Here is a 19443-nt window from a genome sequence, read left to right as displayed (position 1 = left end):
GGTAGCCCTGTAATGGCTGGCCTGCAGGGAAAATAAAGTTTAGTTTTCATTTGATGTTCCATATTGGAATTTATAAGATTTGAAGAAATAAGATGTTCCCTTCTCCTACATGGGGGAAGAAAGCCAGTAGTTTAAGGTTTCTCAACCTGCAGATTGTAACCACCCTCCTTTTCTCTCCCTTTTTTACTCTGTCATCTGTGTAATATAATTCTTTCTGTGTGTCACTCTGAAACCTTTTATATCTGTAGAATTAGTGTGAAGCTATAGAAGCAGCTACATGTTTGATTGAGAATTCTCTTTGTTCGGAATAGCACCAGGCTGAATCATCACTGTCTTTCATGGTCTGTTACCGTCCAGTTTTTAACTTCTCAGCCATTTTGACTTTAGAGATTACACCAGTGCTGTGTACAATGGCAGTAGGGCATGTATCTATGCCGTGCCAAGAGTCCTAGACTGTTGTGATAAAAAGGTAGGTTAACCAAGCACAACCCTTACTCTGCAGCTAATTTGCATGTGACTGTTTCATTGGTTGTATGAAGGAGACTGCACAGATGGTGGAGTCTAAGCCCAGCTGCCTTAGTTCTTCAGAACCACCCACACAGCAATACAACCAGAACGCACAATTTATCCCTAACACACATACAGCCCCTCACCGCAGCTTACACCTCACAATCACCACCAGCTGTAAGGAGCACAGATTTTACAGAATTGTCACTCTGTAGCCTAGAATATCTGAGTCAATATGAAGCGATAGAAGCAGCTACAAGGATGGCTTAGAGTTCTTTTTGTTTAGAATATCACCCGGTTCAATCATCACTGGGCCGTCTGAGAACCAGATGTAATGTTGGAATCCAAAGGTTCTGTAGCAGTTGGAAAGTGACAGTTGATCAGAGAAGGTGGGAGTAACAGCTACAAGGGGTAATAAAGAGGTGGTTATATCTCCAGCTGGGGGATAGCTCTGTGCACAAATTTAGGGGAATTTGTACAAACAGCAATATTGCTTACTACAGCACAGCACATGGAACCAAAAGCCCCCATTTTTGGCTTTTTTATACACGACTTTACAAATTACACCTCTGTGACAGCATGGACTTTCTGCTACTAGTTTAAAAACAAGTTTCTAACCTTTATGGTTGCAGAGAGAACCTAAAAAATAGGAAAATCACATAAACTGATATGATGCCTGCCAAAATCTCAGCCTGAAATAATTGCTCTAAAATGAGTTTTCAACCAGGGGCTGCAAATCACTGTTGGAGTCATGGCCACTCCTCCCATTTACCAATACAGGAGGGGCAGAGGCACCAGCTAGATTTTGGCTACCTAGGAGCAGGGGTTAAGAGCCATCACTTTGGTTTGGTTAGTAGATACCCCTTTCCAGTTTCAAATATCTGCTGCTTTTATATTTCTAGGAATAGTTAATTCAGTTATTACTAGAAGGGGGATGAGGTAACTGAAGATATAAATCATTCTGTGTTTGGAATGGGCACAAAACCGTATGAACAGCTAGATTCAAGAGTGATTCTACTCTGAAAGTGACGCTAAATTGGCATTGCGGGGATACGTTTGTGCATATTTTACTTGCTTACAAACAAAACGGCTTTTAACTGCTACTCTTGTGAACTCAGCCTGGGATTTGAAAGTCCTGCTGTATTTGGTCTCATCATTGGAGTTTAATAATGTTGGTGATTTGCTAGCCAGAAAAGTCCTGCTCACTCTCCCATAGCTGTATTGATTCTGCAGTGTTATCCGACAAAATGTTAGGGTTTTTTACACCAGTAATGGAAGCAGATATAATGCAATATACACAGTGAGCTTCTTGATTAAGCAAATGTTATTTTTACATATTCACAATTCTTTCTGACCATAACAGCACTTGAACCAGTGGATCATTTTTCCTGAAATCTGAGAGAAAGAAATTAGAGTTGTAGCCTGGGATTTGGGAGACCCAGGGTCAGATCTTATTCCACCACAGACTTCCTGTGTGACCCTGAGCAAGCCACTTTATTCTCTTTCAGTTCCGTATCTGTGAAATGGGAATAATAGCACTTACACATCTCACAGGGTTGTTGTGCAGATAAATACGTTAGAGTGTTTGAGACTCTCAGTTACACAGTAATGGGGGCTATGTAAGTACCTAAAATAGAAAAAGTATCAATCTCATATAAGACCTGATCCAGCTCATAGAAATCAGTGGAAAGGCTAAGTTAACTAATGTTTATATAACACTAGGAGATCCTCAGATGGAAAGCACTGTGAAACAACTGCATGCATACGGAAAAACTTATACAAAATTCTCATTGGTTCACCTGACAACTCTATGTTGACTTGGATCGCTTTTTATTACCTTTTCTATTACTCTTCCTTATGAGCAAGTTCAATTAAAATGGAGGTAAAAATGGGTCTGGCTGCTAGAACTTTGTGAACACAATGGCTGCCATTATTCTGACATCAATACAACTGTGTTTTGTAAATTTCTGCAATGTAGAAGAGGCCATTTGGGCAAAGGTTAGATTAGGTTTGTTCTTATGCTTTTGGACAGCATAGAAGCCACTAAATGCATGATGTGCTTTCGTGATATTCTGTCCCGAGCCAAATCTGGTATATTACGGGATTAAAGGCTTGTGAGTGACAGGTGTCTGGCTCCATCCAGCCTTTTTGTTTTAGGTCTTCTGGATTTTTTTCTCATCCTGCTTTTATTGGGTCAAAGTAAAAGGTGATTTTTGCAGGGAAGTTGGTAGGTGTTTGGTGCATATGACCATGCCACCTTGGAGAGCATAGGGCAGGGGTGGCCAGCCTGTGGCTCCGGAGCCACATGTGGCTCTTTAGAGGTTAATATGTGGCTCCTTGTATGGGCACCAACTCCAGGGCTGGAGCTACAGACACCAACTTTCCAGTGTGCCAGGGAGTGCTCACTGCTCAACCCCCTGCTCTGCCCCAGGCCCTGCCCCCACTCCACCCCTTCCCCCGAATGTGCTGTGCCCGCCCTCTTTCCCCTTATTCCCCAGAGCCTTCTGTGCATGTAAAACAGCTGATCACGGCAGGTGGGAGGCATGGCAGGAAGCGGGAGGCGCTGGAGGGGGCAGGGGGCTGATGTGGAGCTGCTGACGTATTACTGTGGCTCTTCGGCAATGTACGTTGGTAAATTCTGGCTCCTTCTCAGGCTCAGGTTGGCCACCCCTGGCGTAGGGCAACCATTTGAAATCACAGGACCGTTAAATTAGAAAATGGATCTATTCATTTGACTTGAATTCATACTGTTTGATGTTTTTGTTCATTTGACAATGCTTCATCGGAATGGTGTCCAACATCTTTTCAATCTTGACAGTGAGTGGCCATGTCCCCTAGATCAGAATACAGACCACTGTTGTGTAGCCATAGTTTGTCTCTCTACTTAACAGACTGTTCAGTTTGCAAAAGACATTCTTGATGAGATGCCCCATTACTGACTACGCTTTTGCACTGTGGACTTCAAGTTCTTTCTTGATGCTGTTGATATTATCAAAAACAGAGCTGAAGCAGGTAAAATCACCACCAATCTTGACTGGGTGGTTGCCTGCTAAGATGCTAGAGCCCTCCGTGTGTTTGAAATCACTAACTGGAAGAGTTTTGGTTTAACCCCAATTAATTTTTAGGCTGACTTGTGATGCTGAGCTTTTCAGGGCTTTAACTACCGCAACTGGGTTGTTCATTGATTTGACAACTAGTGCTATGTCACTGGCAAAATGAACGTTGGTGAGTTTCTTATCAAGGCATATGCCTAAAACGCAAAGTATTTCATCATATTTTAAAGTTGAATTTCAGTATAAAGGAAGCTGGATTTTTTTTCTTATGTGGGCTTGTGTGTAGGGGCAGACAATTCCCATATAAATTGGAGATTTCTTGTGCCTCTAAGCTGGATTCCTTATATCTTAATTCCCTCTTCCTCAGGGGGAATCTCAGGCTGTCAGTGCCCAAAAGAAACCTTATGTCTCGAAGCCGTGGTAGAATGAACTAGACTTAAACTTTGAGCCTTCATGACTGGTTGTCAATTTCCAGATTTAAATGACGTCCTGTCTCTAACCTGTCTAAAGAGTCACTTATTTGTCATCCCACAAGAGGCCCTTTCTGCAGCTGTCAAAGTCCTGTCATGTTCATTGAGTGTCATCTTCAACTGTTTTTGATTAAATAGAAAACATTAATTCTCTTATTGGAGAACTTTGGCAGCAGCCTGCTTTCCAGATCTTCAAGGAAAGCCACATGAAATGACACTTTCTGTCACTGTTCCTCACAGGGACACCCTCTTGTACACAGAGAACTGCTGCATCAGTTTTTTAAAAAGATGATTAGACCTTTGATCTGTATATTAGACAAATCAGGGAACTAATTCAGCACTGTTTGTCTGCAGTGGCCTTAAGACTGGAGGTCTTCATGCATGACATAGAAAGTGTACTTTTAGTTATATACCTATATATAAGATAGTACCTTCCAAAATCTGTATTGGAAAGTGGTGGATTAGGAAGATATAGTAATTAGGGACAAACTTTCTAACTAGTCACAATTTGCTACAGATTAGTAAATGTTAAGTGTCTCAGAGAAGTTAAGTAGAAGTAAAGTAGAAATTTTCAGTTTCTCTGTAATTCAGAGGAAAATTACTGATTTTTTTTTTTTTTTTTTTTTACTCCAGCTTTTATGTTAAAATAAGAATTATTTTTACATGCCTCGACTTGTTAGGGCAGAGTTTCTATGTATCTCTAGTCCTTATAGTCACAATGCACCTTGAAAATGAGAGAGCCCAATTTAAACTAATGTGATATCTTCATGAGTCTCTAGACATTTTGAAACAAAAGCTGATGTGTGAACTGCTCCAGTCATATAAATAGAGTATTAAATCTGAACCATAACAATGACAGTTTACATAGCAATATTGTTAACCATTTCACTGCCAATAGGCTGGGTGTTTCTGCTACAACTACGTGCTTATCTCACAGTCGCAAACTGCCTCCCACTTCTCTCCAGGTGATGGGGCACAAGATGGGTATGGTTCAACTGAAAATGAAGAAATAAAGCAATACAAATAAAGACTCCTAAACCCAAACTTGGAGTGGTTAAATAACCACTATTTCTTTGGAATTCTGTACGTGTGCTTTCTCAGCATGTAGTTGCTGTGGTAAAGGTGGACCTCATATTGTAAATGAATAGTTATTTGGTGCAAAATTCAGTAGTACTTTGGAAGTATTGTAGAAGCTTGTGAAAAGGTGTATAGCAAAAATATTACATAAGATAATAGTGAAATACTGGCTAAACTCAAGGTCTGATTTTATCAAGTCTTTTAAAACCAAATATATAGGCTTGTGCCTCAATGGACCTCTGAAACTCACATCCCCTCTCACTATTAAGGGTGCTCTTTTGCTCTGAGGATCAAATTGAGTGTTTTGAAGTTGTGAATGTTTAACTAGTTTTTCAGTTTATGGGGTCATTTGCAGTTTTCACCTTTTAAAATGTTTCCTTATATAGCATGATCTGTGAGGCAAGACTTACAAGTTCATTAATTATTCAGTTGGAGCTGTTCTGTGTTATATAAAAAAAAAAAAGCAATATTTGACTGGCCTATGTAAGTGGCTTAGTGTGAGGCAAGTATATTTTAGCGTGCTCATTGTCTTGTGACTCTCATAACTGAAAATAGTCACATGGGCAATAGTCTCAACTGTAGGTAGGCACTACGTTTTAACCAGCAGGATTTCTTTATTGAGAATTCAGTATATTAATTTTGTGTGTAGAATGGCATCTTTTGAGCTCAAACTCATTTTCTCTCAGGCAGCTTCACATGTAGTTCATTGATCATGAAACATGATACCATTAAAAGTCAAACTAAGATATTTTAGTGGTTAAAACTTGTTTGAGTCACCTTATTTTATTGCAATAATTCATAATAGTGCAGCTTTCTGAGGGCTTCAGAATGTTACAACTAACTTTCCAGTGCTCAAAGTCCTGCCAGGGCAGCATATGAGGTGCTTTGACAACTGTTTTCCTTATTAGAAAGATGAAGGAGACAACTAGCCCTTGTCATATGCATTTCCTATGCTGCCAGCTGTATTGAGTATTAATTTAAAATAAGGTGAAGAAAAATTCAGAAATGTAGACTACCAACGGTCTTCCTATGATAGAAATGAGACCTAACAAAACCCTTTTTTGAGAAGCCTTCACTAACATTTTATCTTTAACTTCGAATGTAAAATGGAAATTAGAGGGGTTAAGATGGAATTTAAATAGCAAATAGCTAAAGACATAAACAACAGTAAATTTAAATGAATCGAAAGCAGGAAGCCTGCAGTCAAATTAGTGGATCTGCTTGACTATGGGGGACATAGGGGAGCAATTGAGGAGGATAAGGACATTGCAGAAAAGCTAAATGATTACTTTGCATTAGTCGTCACCATAGAGGTTATGGTAATAAGCTATCCTCTTCAGGTAATAACAGATGTTGTTGTCAGAAGAGGAGGTACTTGAACAAATCAAAAAATAGCACCAAATAACCAGGATTGGATGATATATATCAGAGTTTTGAAGGGATTTAGGAATGAAGTGTCTGAGCAGTTGGTAATATGCAATGTCATTAAAACTGTCTACTATACTACAGGACTGTATGGTAGCAAGTGCTTTTTATCGCTCTCCAAAGGTAGTAGGGAATGGCAAATTAGTGAGTCTGTGCACCAGGAAAAGTGGTTGACATTAAAAAATTGAATGGTAAAACTCCTTGCTTAAACATGATGATGGCGTAAACCAACACAGCTTCTGAAAAATAAAATTATGTCGCTTACTGATAAGAATTTTTTGAGCATATCTACAAAATAGTGGATAAAGGAGAATGAGATGACATTTTCTTGCATTTTCAAAAGCTTTTGTTAAAATTCCTCAGATGCTAACAAGGAAATTAAGTAGCTATCGAGTGAGAGGTAATGTCATGGATTAGAAATTGGCTAAGGGCTTGTTTAAACACATAAATGGTACCTCTTTAACTATGTCAGTAAAGTTAAACTGGTACAGCCTCTAGCGTGGATGCACTTAAAATCACTATAGCTTACTCCCATATGGGAAGGAGAATGAGCCCTACTGTCTGTTACAAGGCATGTACATACCAGCATAACTGTCTCCCCAGTAGGGATTGTACTGGTAAGTTTTACAAAAAAAAAAAAAAAAAATCACACTCAACTTTAACCAAGACAGCTATACCAGCTCAAAAACCGTGTAGACCAGACCTCAGAAAACAAAAAGTTGGAGTATATAGTGAACTTTAATTAGAGAAAAAGATGGGGATTCATGAGTCTCCATACTAAAAGTTACTGGGATTATGAAGAAGCTTCTTGGGTAGGTTATTCCATAACTGTCTGCCACAAACGTCTTGAACCTTCTTCCGAAACATCTGGTACAAGCCACTGTCTGAGAAAAAATGCCAGAGTAGCTGGGCCACTGTCCAGTATAGGAGTACCTATGTTACTCAGTCCTTCAGACAAGTGTCCTGCCAGGTAAAAGGTAAAAATTGTTCATTTGTAAACACAACATTCAATTAGAAATACTTAAATCTACTATTCAGTTGACTTTTTAATGAGCAAATGCCAGTATATCTTTAAAAATTTCTGTTTTTAAGATGACCCTCAAAAGCTGTTTTGAGTCTGTTCACATTTTTGGGTTGAAACTTAAGGTCTACGAAGATCTCCTTCTGTTTAATTTTTTTAAGCCCTTTTTTTTCACAACAAATTCCATCAACTCAGCAACCAAACAATGGCTCAGTAATCTCCCGGTCATCGCAACTCAACAAATCCTAACGTTCTTCCTTAGGGCCACACAATGTATCAAATAGACCCTGGACCAAGAATCCTGCAACTTAATGTTGAAGGAGTCTTACTGGCAAAATTCAAGTAGCTTGGAAACCTGCTGAAGACTCACAATATTGACATCCTCATATTGCAAGAGACCCGTGTTAGCAGTGACCAACAGGTTAGGCACTACTATACCTATGGATACAACCTAATGACTCGCCATTATCATCCGAAATATGGCTTGCCAATATACATCAAGGACACATGTGATTTTAATGTTATTTCACCAACTGAAGGGGAGACCACATTTACCACAACCATCAAAGTAGGGGAGCTCCACATTACCAACATATATAAAGTCCCTAGCACAAAATGGCCAAAACCAGGGCTACCCAGCACTCAGACCAGGAGCTCTCAAACTTCAAAAACCACACTACACTCCCTTGACACAGTAAGATGCCATTCCTGGCTTTTCTGCATGCAAAACCTTGATTTCACACATTCAAGCCATAGAGCCTGGACATTACTGTGATGCTTTGAGTCCGCTAGTCCCGCAGAGTATTGGCCACCAAAAATCTGGGCAAACTCAGTAGCCTCCAAACTGGTGGAGCACACAAAGGACCACTTGATAAACACACAAGAAGAGAAGTGTACCAACAACTCTACCAGACACTTGAATCAATCCCCTCAGGAGAACCTTCCACTATCAGCATTGAGGAAGTAAAAGAAGGACCTGCCGTGATGAATAGAGTCCTGCACGGATACACAATATATATCCATGGATATAAAGCAGATGTCTGCGGAGCTTCAGGGCTCTAATGACAATGCCTGAGCCCAGCAGGAGTTTGGCCAGCAACCGGACCAGGAACTGCAACGGCAAAAGCAGCAGTACGTTGGACTGCTGCTCTCAGGAGCCAGCGCCCAGCCCAGGCAACTCCTCTAGTGTGATTGTGCCACCTCCAGCCCTACTTACTGGGGGTGTGGGCACCAAGCTCACCGGCAGCTGTCCCTCTCATGCTCCCGGACAGGAGTCTTGTCCATGCAGCAGCGTGTGACTCCTGCCCACGGATTTTAATTGTGTATCTGTGCAGGGTTCTAGGAATGAAAATGGAAGTCGGCAGGCCCTGACGGTATTCTGTCAGAATTCTTCCACCATCTTGGCCCCAAAGGACTCCAATGGCTAGCAACATTGTATACTGCTACCTTAAGGACAGTACAGATCCCTGAAATATGGCGTGAGGCAATGGTAATTACCATTCCAAAGCCTGGGAAGCCCACTGATGAAGTAGGAAGCTATCGGCCGATTTGAACGTATCATCATCAAAAGAATGAGAACGCCCTTTTACTGAGTCAATTATCCCTGTCAAACAGGCAGGCTTCCGACCAAAATATAGTTGTTGCTACCGAGTTCTGGAACTTACAGCTCACACTGAGGCTGGCTATCAGAAAAAAACTAAAGACTGGTGCAGTATTTCTCAACCTGTCATCTTCGTATGATACTGTATGGATTAAGGCCCTGATGCTGAAACTTGCAAAAATTATACTTTGCTGCCAAACACTTTGCCGGCTGTGGACCATGCTGAGTAACAGACGCCTATGGGTTTACTTGCATTATAAGACCGGCTCACCCCATACCATAAACAGTGGGCTACCAGAAGTTTCTGTACTCAGGCCAACCCTTTTTAATATTTACATAAGTGACATGCCTCCAATTAAATCACAAAAATTTGGATATGCAGATGATCTTGCCATGACAATCCAAGCACCAAACCTCCATGACACTAGGAGGTTGGTGAAGCACTGGAATCGGTTACCTAGGGAGGTGGTGTAACCTCCATCCTTAGATGTTTTTAAGTCCTGGCTTGACAAAGCCTTGGCTGGGATGATTTAGTTGGGGGTGGTCCTGCTTTGAGCTGGGGTTTGGATTAGATGACCTCTTGAGGTCTCTTCCAACCATAATCTTCTATGATTCTATGAAAGGGCTGTTAACTGAGGACCTCCGAATTGTGGAACAATACTTCTGGAAATGGAGACTCAAACCAAACCCTGGAAAAATAATAGTAAGCAGCAAGCACTTTTCATCTCGATAATAGGAGTGCCAAAAACACAGTGAAAGTAGCTTTCTGTGGTAAAAATGTGTGACATGATTACGCCTCAATATACCTTGGAGTGAAACTTGACCACACCCTCACTTTCCATGATCACCTTGAGAAGGTAGCTGCAAAGATAAAAACAAGAGCCAGCATAATTCAGAAACTAGCAGGTACAACCTAGGGTGCATTGGCATGAATGTTGTGAACATCTGCAATGACACTTATATTCGATAGCTGAATATTGTGCACCGGAATGGAGCAGATGCAGCCACACATGACTTGTTGACAGCCAGCTGAATACAGTGATGTGTGATGCAGTGAATCATTGGAACACTTAAATTGACTCCAACACCATGGCTACCTGTTTTGTCTAACATTGCTCCCTCGTCAATATGCCAAACTTCTGCAACACTCCGTGAAGCTCAGTGAATCCAGGAAAACAGATGTCTTCCTATCCACCAAGACCTTGACAGTGTGCCTGCCCCACCCCCTCCCCAGCATCTTTCTGGGAACATTCACTTAGCCTCATGCAATCAGGCTATGATCAGAAGGAGGCTTGGAAAGTAGAATGGGCTAAACACAACTTAAAGAATAAGCACCTTGTACCGGATCCTACTCAGAAGGTTCTTGGGTTCGACCTTCCATGCTCATCTTGGTCAACTCAGAACCGAATCTGTACCAACCATGGTAGAAGCAGACCTCTAATGCACAAATGGAAAATCAAGGACTCCCCAGCTTGTGTGTGTGGCTCTCCATGACAGATCATCAAACATATCACCACCTACTGCCAATTTATAAATATGAAAGAGGCATCCCTGCTATGAATTTTGCCACTCCTGATATAGCCATCTGGCTTAATAAACTTTAGGTGAAATTGTAGTTGCGGCTCTGTACAGCCATACAAAAGAAGAAGAAGTTGCAAGTAAGCTGTAGATGTTCTCTCTAAGGTCACTTAGATTGTACATAAGGGTTAAAGCCATTAGTTGAGTAGTAAGAGTGGTTGCCAATACAAAGTTTAACTGTCCTGTGATTTAAGGAACCAGCTTGTCAAGTAACTACAGAATCCATAATCTTTATGAGCCACATCAAAATTACACTTCTGAGACCTTTACAACCCTGTTTTGTGAACATTAAAGCCAATGTTTGAAAACCATTGGTGCCTAAGGGTAGACTACTAAATCTTAAAGGATGCTAAAATAGAAGTGGCTTAATCTTCAGACATGCTGTGTGCACACAGCACCCACTGATGTCATTATGACTTATGACACACTTCTGAAAATCAGGCCACATTTATTTTTGTGTCTAAATATGGATCTAGGAATATAAGTTTAGGTATCCAGATTGGAAATATTGGCGTAAGACTTTCTAAATCCAAAATGTTTATTCCTTTTCTCCCTCATAACAATTATTAGTGCTTTTTGTAGGCCTTGGGGTAGAAATTGGGGAAGCTTCAATGGCATAATTAAGAGAAATGGCAAAGAAATGTTATAGTAAGGGAGCTGTAGTACCATGGACAGCTGAGTGCTGGCAGGGACCAGGGGAGCAAGAGAGAGCTCCTGGCTGGCTACTGGGACTGAGTACAAGACTTCAGCCCTATGGTAAGGGTGAAGCATTCGTGAAGGTGAGGGGGCCATGGGGAAGTAGCCCAGGGAATCATAGCAGCATTATGAGAAGTTGAAAGGGGAAACAGCGGCACGTGGCTGCTATTCATAGATTCCTGGGCTGGAACCTGGAGTAATGGGTGGGCATTACTGGGTCCCCTCTTCGCCAGCCACAGGTGGAATAGCATACTCCCTTAGGAGGGAGTTAACTCTATTTCCAGAGAGGGGACTGAAGGCCCTGAAGAGGGTCAGCAATTTACTAAACATTGAGCTGTATTAGACTTTAATACACCCCCACAAGGGGAACTGAGATAATTAGTGGCCCAGCTGGGAAGCTAGGGCTGAAAGGGCAAAACCATTGCCTCCAGGGAGTATGGTTCAATACCAGGGCTGGGACTGTTTAAAGACTGCAGACTGAGACTTTTTATCATTGAACTGTTTATCCTGAAAATGGTTTTGTTTTGTTGAAAGCCCACAATCTGTGTATTGACTTGGCCAGAGGGCCAATTCACTGAGATCACCTGAGAAACCACTGACAGGGATCACCACAGACTGAGAGGTGCAGGCACACACCTGAACAAGGGGACGCTCGAGTGAGGTGAGTGCCACCCCATTACAGATGTCTTACCTGTAATTTAGATCTCATTTTGCCTTTCAAGAGGTATTTTGTGAATTTAGTTGCTTCATTGCCATCACTTTGGGTAATATTTTATCTACTACTGTAAATCAGTACTAAAATTACCTAAAGTTTGGAGGACTACTTTCTTTGACCTTTTAGTTAATTGCCATTCATTCAGCTTTTTGATGCTGCAGTTTGGACAATACATGTCTGGAAGCAGTCTGAGCTTTGTTTGCCTCTACTTACACCCATATATAGAAGCATTGTACTAATTAATTCAGTATTGCTATTTGTTCTAGAAGCTGTACTGGATGGTTTCTTCAAGCAAAGCTTTGATTCAATAGTATTGACTTAATAGAGAATATGATAGAAAATCAAGGCAATATGCTTAGACATTTCCTGTGTCACCTTGCTTTTTGCATTAGGCACACTTTTTGCTTTGTAGGGAGAAACTACAGCATTTAATGCAGCAAATTCTTTGTTCTAAGGCAGGTTAGAAATGAAAATATTCTTAATATTAAGCATCTTGGTGAAATATAAGACCAAAAACCAGATGCAAATAAAGTGTAATTGTTCTAATGGGACTCTTTATAACAAGCCTTTGCTGTCCTTGCTGCTGGAACCAGTGTGGCCCATTGGAAAGGGTACCAGACTGTGAGCCACACAAAACCTGGCTTCTCTTACCAGGTTTGCCTTTCTTGCTGTGTGACTTTGGCAGGTGAGATGCTCTACAAAAGGAAAAGAAATTGGGCTTTTGACCTTTTCTGATGTTTTATGGTATACATGTTTTTGTTTCTTTATGATCCTTTAAGTTGTGTATAAAAAATTCCTGCAAGGTGTCTCTTGTTGTTTTTCCATTGGGATTTCAATTCTTACCTAGGCACTTTGACTCTTCATAGAGTACTAGAGAGAGTGATATCATGAGCCAAGGGAATGAAAGTAAAGCTGCTAAGAGAAGGGATTTTGAGAGAGAATGGTTAAAACTCTGATGTTTAACAAACATTTTACTTCAGCGACTAAGATTTCAAATAAGGAAGCCCTTTTATTAAAGGTTCAGCACCCTGACTCCTTCATTTGAAGATTTACATCCCTTTCATCTCCTGGACGCCTTCCAGAAAATCAGTAAAAACTGAACTGGACGCTTCTGATATTTTTAAGGTGTTTTTTGTTTGTTTGTTTGTTTTTTAAAGGATAGAAAAATAACATTCAGTCTTTCATCTAGCATAAAGATGCACAAACCTAGCTTTAAAAAAATCTTTTGTAGGTCAACTTTAACCTCTCTCTAATAGATTTTCCCCATCTCTAAAAAGGAGATGATGCCTTAGAATATATAAGGAAATAGCACTTTGCATCTCTAGATGCTAAGACTCCATTAATATTACAGTGAATATGGTCAATGTACAGCAATATTGATTGCAAAGATTCAAAACATATACAAAGAAAAACACTTAAGTTCGGTTGCTCAACATGTTGCTAACATTGAAGAAATTTTGATGGTTTTCTTTGCATCCCTCACATTTAAGTAGATTACTAGTGGCAGGGGCTAATAATTTTAAGTTGCTGTTTTCTGAAGAGTAGTAGCAATGAGACTGTTCTGGACAAACCTCCGTAAAACTTTGATCTTGACTTCATCAAAGACTGATTAAAAATCCTTGCCAACTTTTTCAGTTACATAAATATTAACGATGGAACACATTATCTTCTCCAGGCAACAGCAGCCACTAGCACCCTGTTAATTCAACTTCTCTGTTCACCTTTCATAGACAGATGCTATGAATAATTTAGTCATCTGCTAATTAAAGATGAATGTAAGTTCAGCAGGCTGAACGTATAAGCAGAGATCCTGTAGAAGAGACACATTTTCTTCCCTGGTAAATAGAAAGGTTTGATTCTAGATACAGCTGTATATCTAGCAATGGATTCTGTTTTGAATTCTTGTTGTTAAATGATTTGTACTCAACTTGAAGACTACCAGCTAATGGTTGCACACTTTCCCCAATTTTCAAAAATAATGGTAGCTGAAAAACATATGGGCAATATTTATCTTTGTTTTTTGAGAAAATTAAATCCAAGGATTTAGAATAGTTGTGTAACAGGATGCAGTCCTTAGAATGTCTTGAATTGCATTTCTGTTAGTACTGGAAATGAGTTGGTTTAATTTAATAACTTTTTACATCATTTTCTTTCGGAAAAGGTGAACAAATGTCCAAATCATTTGATAGCTTAATGGACACTTTACTGGACACTTGCTGAAATGGTATCTTCATCGTTGTATCATTTTTACCCTTATTCTGCCACTCATTTTCACTCATGTGGTACATTACGCACACTTGTTAAATCTTAAATTGGTAACTCTTTGGGGCACCTCTTATGCTTTTATATAGCATCTAACAGCAATTCTGATTGGGGTGTTTGGGGGCTATTGCAATACAAATGAGGAATAAATCTACTTTAAGTATCTAGTGTCTGTCGCCCTGTCTGGAGTGGCTCACAACTGTGAGTGCCTACTTCAGGGTAGATGGTCAGAAAACAGGGCAGACGCACCATGCTGGTAGTGTGTTCTATCATTAGATTTCACCAAGCCAGTAACAAATGTGAACTCCTGGATCACTATACCAATCTTACCATGGAGTCACAGACAGTCCTCTTAGACTCTCCACTCTATTTAACCACTTATTGAAACTGGACTTTTGATAATAGGTCTCTTAAATAAAAAAAAAAAACTTACCACAGTCCCAGTCCCAAGAGACTAGTCGCTTATCACAGATCAACTGGTACTTTAGATCTTATACCAAGAACCACGCTAGTAGCCAATTATATAGTAAAAACTAACGAAAGGTTTATTAACTAAGGAAAGGAAGTGAGAGTTACTGAGAAGTGAAAGCAGGTAAAATATATACACAGATGAGTCATAGTTTGTAATTCAAAATGATGGCAATGATGTAATAAACTGCCAGTTTCCCAAATGTCTTTTCAGGGTACCATTTTGTCTCTGGGGATCTTTGCTTTGCATCTGGTACACTTCCCTGTAAGAATCCAAACAGAAGGATCTTTCCCTGAATCCATACTTACAGCTTCTTGTCACAGAAAAAAAGCTCACAGGGTGACTACCCATGTGGGCTTTTCCTTTGAAGACTGACAGTGAGGAATGCATTTTGAGTCTTTGACCTCCAATCATCCCACACAATGACCACTTGTTTGAAATTAGCTCTTTTCTCTTACAGTTTTTCATTGGGGCGGGGGGAAAAGGGGGGAATCGATCTAAGTTAAGCAAGTTCAGCTATGTGAATAACGTAGCTAAAGTCGACGTACTTAGATCTACTCACCGCGGTGTCTTCACTGCAGTGGGTCGACAGCTGACACTCTCCAGTCAACTCTGCCTTTGCCTCTCGCCCCAGTGAAGTACCGGAGTTGACGGGAGAGCGCTCGGCGGTTGATTTATCGCATCTAGACTAGACTCGATAAATCAACCCCCCGCTGAATCGATCACTGCCCATCGATCCTGCGGGTAATGTAGACAAGCACTTGCATTCTATAAGGCTTCTTTCTCCTTTGATGGGTTATTTAATTACAGGGGTATACACAATGTAAATGTTTGCTTCTGAAGGTAAGTGAAAACAATGCAAGTAACACCCCATTAGTTTTCAGGAAGTTTTAAACACAGAATACACTCTAAGACATTTAGCAATCATTTTGATCTATTCTAATACACAAGTGAATTGGCCTGGCTTCAGCATGCACTGGCACCTGATCTGTCAGTGTCATATTCCTGTTATGTCGGCAAATACTCATTTCCTCTGTAGTTCATTTATTACTGATATAACTAAATGTCTGTATCTTCTGATAATTTATTGTTGGAAGTTTTTTTGCAGACTACTGTTTTCAGACTTGTGTGTGAAAAGACTTATTCATGTAACAGTTTGTAAGTATTTCAGTTTCTGGTATATTTTGAATACACTGCATATTTGACAATAAAATAGGCAACACTTGCATAGGACAAAAAAGTTATACATTTTTCTTGCACATCAATATATTGTAAGTACATGGAACTCTGCAATAAAAGATGCTTTATTTGGTTTTGAGTGAGACTCCAGTTCGTACATATGTAAAAATATCATCAAAATGAGTTAACTAGTGCACACAAGGATAGAATTGTTAAGTCTTGTTTCAGTCTCCTCTTTAGGAATACTGTTACACATTAAAAATGGTTTTAAGTGGTCATCTGGGGACTAGAATGTATTGCTTTCCTTGTAAAGTTGGTCTGTAAAAGCTCAAATAAATTGTAAAATTAGCCTTAAGCACTCTGAAGGAGTTAACTGACAGGGAAATTCCTATTAGAAGGTAGTCCTTTGTGTAGGCTTCACTGCATCATGTTTGAAAAACATAGGAGTAGGACATATGCAAGCAAATGTATGGATCATAGTCCATAAATGTCTAGTATGGACTTTCTTGTATCTTCCTGTGAACCATATGGTACTGGCCACTGTTGGAGAGTGGATTCGTTATTTCACTGGTTTGATCTGATATTGCAGTTCCTGTTTCCATACCAGATGAAGCCCACAGTTAAAGACGTGAGTCATTTTCTATCTGAACCTGGTTCTGTGCAGTAGCTGTAGGACCTGCCCTTTGCCTCTTGACTTAGTTTGGGGATAATGTGACAAAGCAAGTTTATAAATATAAACTCTGCGTTTTGCTGTTTTTGTCCAGCCTGGTTTTCCCTTCTCATGGATGCAGAAATAATTTTCATAACCTTAACTATTAGACCATTCATTGCAGCAGCACTCTGCCAGTTTAGTTTTCGGTGTTTCAGAGCAGTTTGATGAGGCTTCTCATCTTTAATTTGTTTAATACTCTTGCAAATCTGTTAGAAAAAGATGCTGCCTCACACTTGCCAGTCATGTGATGTCATATGAAAAACATCAGATTAAATGAGCTATCTGGGACTTTTCATTTGCCTTGATTTGACCATGTATAACAATGACACTGTGTAACAGTCTTACTATAGCTGTTAGATTTTGGCTTTCTAAAATGACTTTTGCTTGTTCAGCCTTCTCTCATCAGTGCTGCTTGTTTTAGAGGTACTGCCCTCAGCTGGTATAAATTGGAGTATCTCATTTGATTTAGGGGGAACTACCCTTATTTTATCCCAAGTGAGGATAAGTTTCATGGTGATGAAATTAAGATGTTTAAACCATCTTTGAAGCTGTTTATCAATTCTCACTAATGAACATTTGCAGTCAAACATAAGTATATGCTTTTAGGGTTTTCATTGAAAAATTGACAGGTAGGAACGCTATTGGCTTCAGAAATCTGTTCAATATGTTAAGTATAGCTATAGTTATAGGTCTCAGTGTTCTTTTTTTTAAATGTTACATTTTCTTTTTACCCGTCATGGGCCTGATCCAAAGTAGTAAAGGTATACTACTGCAAGATTTTACCTATTACTGTTTAAACCAGGATAAAGTTATTAGAACAGCAGTTTCCAAACTTTTTGTCGGCAAGACCCCATTTTAATGAATTATTTACAAAAAGTAGGAGTTAAGTGGTTCCAAGTAATAACAGACAGAACAAAGTGAATTACCAAGCAAAATAAAATAAAACACACAAGTCTAAACCTAATACAGTAAGAAAGTGATTAAAGATGAAATCTTACCCCCATAGATGTTCCAGTAGGTTTCTTTTACAGACTAGCCTCCTTCTAGTCTGAGTCCAGCAATCACTGACACCCTGTGGTTACTGTCCTTTGTTCCAGTTTCTTTCAGGTATCCTTTGGGGTGGAGAGGCTCTCTCTTGAGCCAGCTGAAGACAAAATGGAGGGGTCTCCCAGGGGCTTAAATAGACTTTCTTTTGTGGGTGGAGACCCCTCCCTCCCCCTGTGTAGAATCCCAGCACAAGATGGAGTTTTGGAGTCACATGGGCAAGTCACATGTCCATGCATAATTCAGAACTTTACCGGTGGCAGCCATTGTTCATGTACTACCTTGAATGTCCTCAAGTAGACTTCTTATAAGGATTGGAGTCTTCCAAGATCCATTGTCCATTAAGTGTTTCTTGATTGGACACTTCACTTGCAAATTCCTTTCTAAAGAAGCTGACCAAATGCCTTACTAAGGCTACTTAAAATCAAACAAGTACACAGCCAATATTCATAACTTCTAATACAAAAATGATACAGGCATACAAATAGGATGAATATATTCAGTAGATCAGAACCTTTGCAGAGATATGTTACATGGCATATGTAGCATAAAACCTATTCCAGTTATGTCATATTTACATTCATAAGCATATTTCCATAAAGCATTATGGGGTGCCACGTCACAAGACAGAAATAGGTAAAATATTGCAGTAGTATGCCTTTACATACCTGATTTAGATTACATAGAGGGATTTTTGGACACCTATGGATTCTTCATCTTGTCTTCCAGTTGGTTTCACTTGAAACTGACACTGAGACTTGTAATTTGTTTGTAAAGGGGTGAGGGAATAAGTAAACATTTAGCAGGCTGGTGCTGAACAAATAAAGTGACTATTACCCTGATTGTCTGTATTGGTTGCTGATAAACCAACAGATTAAATTTCTTGCTTACAGTTAGAGCTGAACAAATTTTTTGACCAAAACTATTTGCAAAAAAATGAAGATTGGGTGACACTGAAACACTTCATTAATTTGTGTTGAATTCATTGTTTAGGTTAAAAAAATTCTAAAAAAATCTCCAAAATGTAAACATTTCATCTTAACATTTTAAAACTAAATGTTGTGGTATTTTCAGTTTAGAAAGACTTTCAGTTTCAAAATTTCCTCTAGTTTTTATTAAAAATTTATCAAAAGGGTCAAAATCTAACCATTTTAAATGGCCAAAATCTAACAAAACATTTTGATTTTTTTTAAAAAAATAAAACATTTTGTTTGACCTGAGATTGTTCTTTATTTTTCAGAATTACCAGCAAATTAAAAAAAAAATCCATTATTCACCAGCTTCACTTGCAATATATATAGTCTTTAATCTAAGCTAGAGAGTTGAGTAGTAACCACGTCCCCCATATTTTTCCAGATTAGTTGAGATAGCAAGTTGAGATGTCATTATTCAACATTGAGATTCCATCTAAATCACTCCTGAGATGGGGATTTAATTGCTTTCAGGACAGATTAGAGAAAGTCTACAGTCACCAATACAGGGACTCCAGTAGAGCTTGGTTCAAGTCCTTCTTACTCAGGACATATGAACAACCATTTTTGCTGCCCTTTTGTTAGCAGTTCCTCTCTGTGACTTCCCCTCTAACCCCCGTTTGGCTTTGTTGGCTGCTTGTGTGACTTCCATGGCTATTTTAAA

General features: G+C 39.5%; 1 protein-coding gene across 22 annotated transcripts in view; it reads left to right on the top strand.

The window, feature by feature from the left end:
* The window catches only part of SGMS1 (sphingomyelin synthase 1), a 203381-nt gene that overhangs the window by 32556 nt on the left and 151382 nt on the right, over positions 1-19443 (top strand). The window contains exon 2 of one of the 22 annotated variants that reach the window (XM_073353720.1): positions 11962-12088. The exons of the other annotated variants lie outside the window; for them this stretch is intronic. The gene's annotated coding sequence lies outside the window, so the exon portion shown is untranslated. The remainder of the gene's footprint in view (positions 1-11961; positions 12089-19443) is intronic. 22 annotated transcript variants of the gene reach the window in all.

Source organism: Lepidochelys kempii, chromosome 7 (genome assembly GCF_965140265.1).
Source record: "Lepidochelys kempii isolate rLepKem1 chromosome 7, rLepKem1.hap2, whole genome shotgun sequence".
Taxonomy (NCBI): Eukaryota; Metazoa; Chordata; order Testudines; family Cheloniidae; genus Lepidochelys; species Lepidochelys kempii.
The sequence above is the reverse complement of the archived record's forward strand: the minus strand, read 5'-3'. Positions and strand labels throughout refer to the sequence as shown.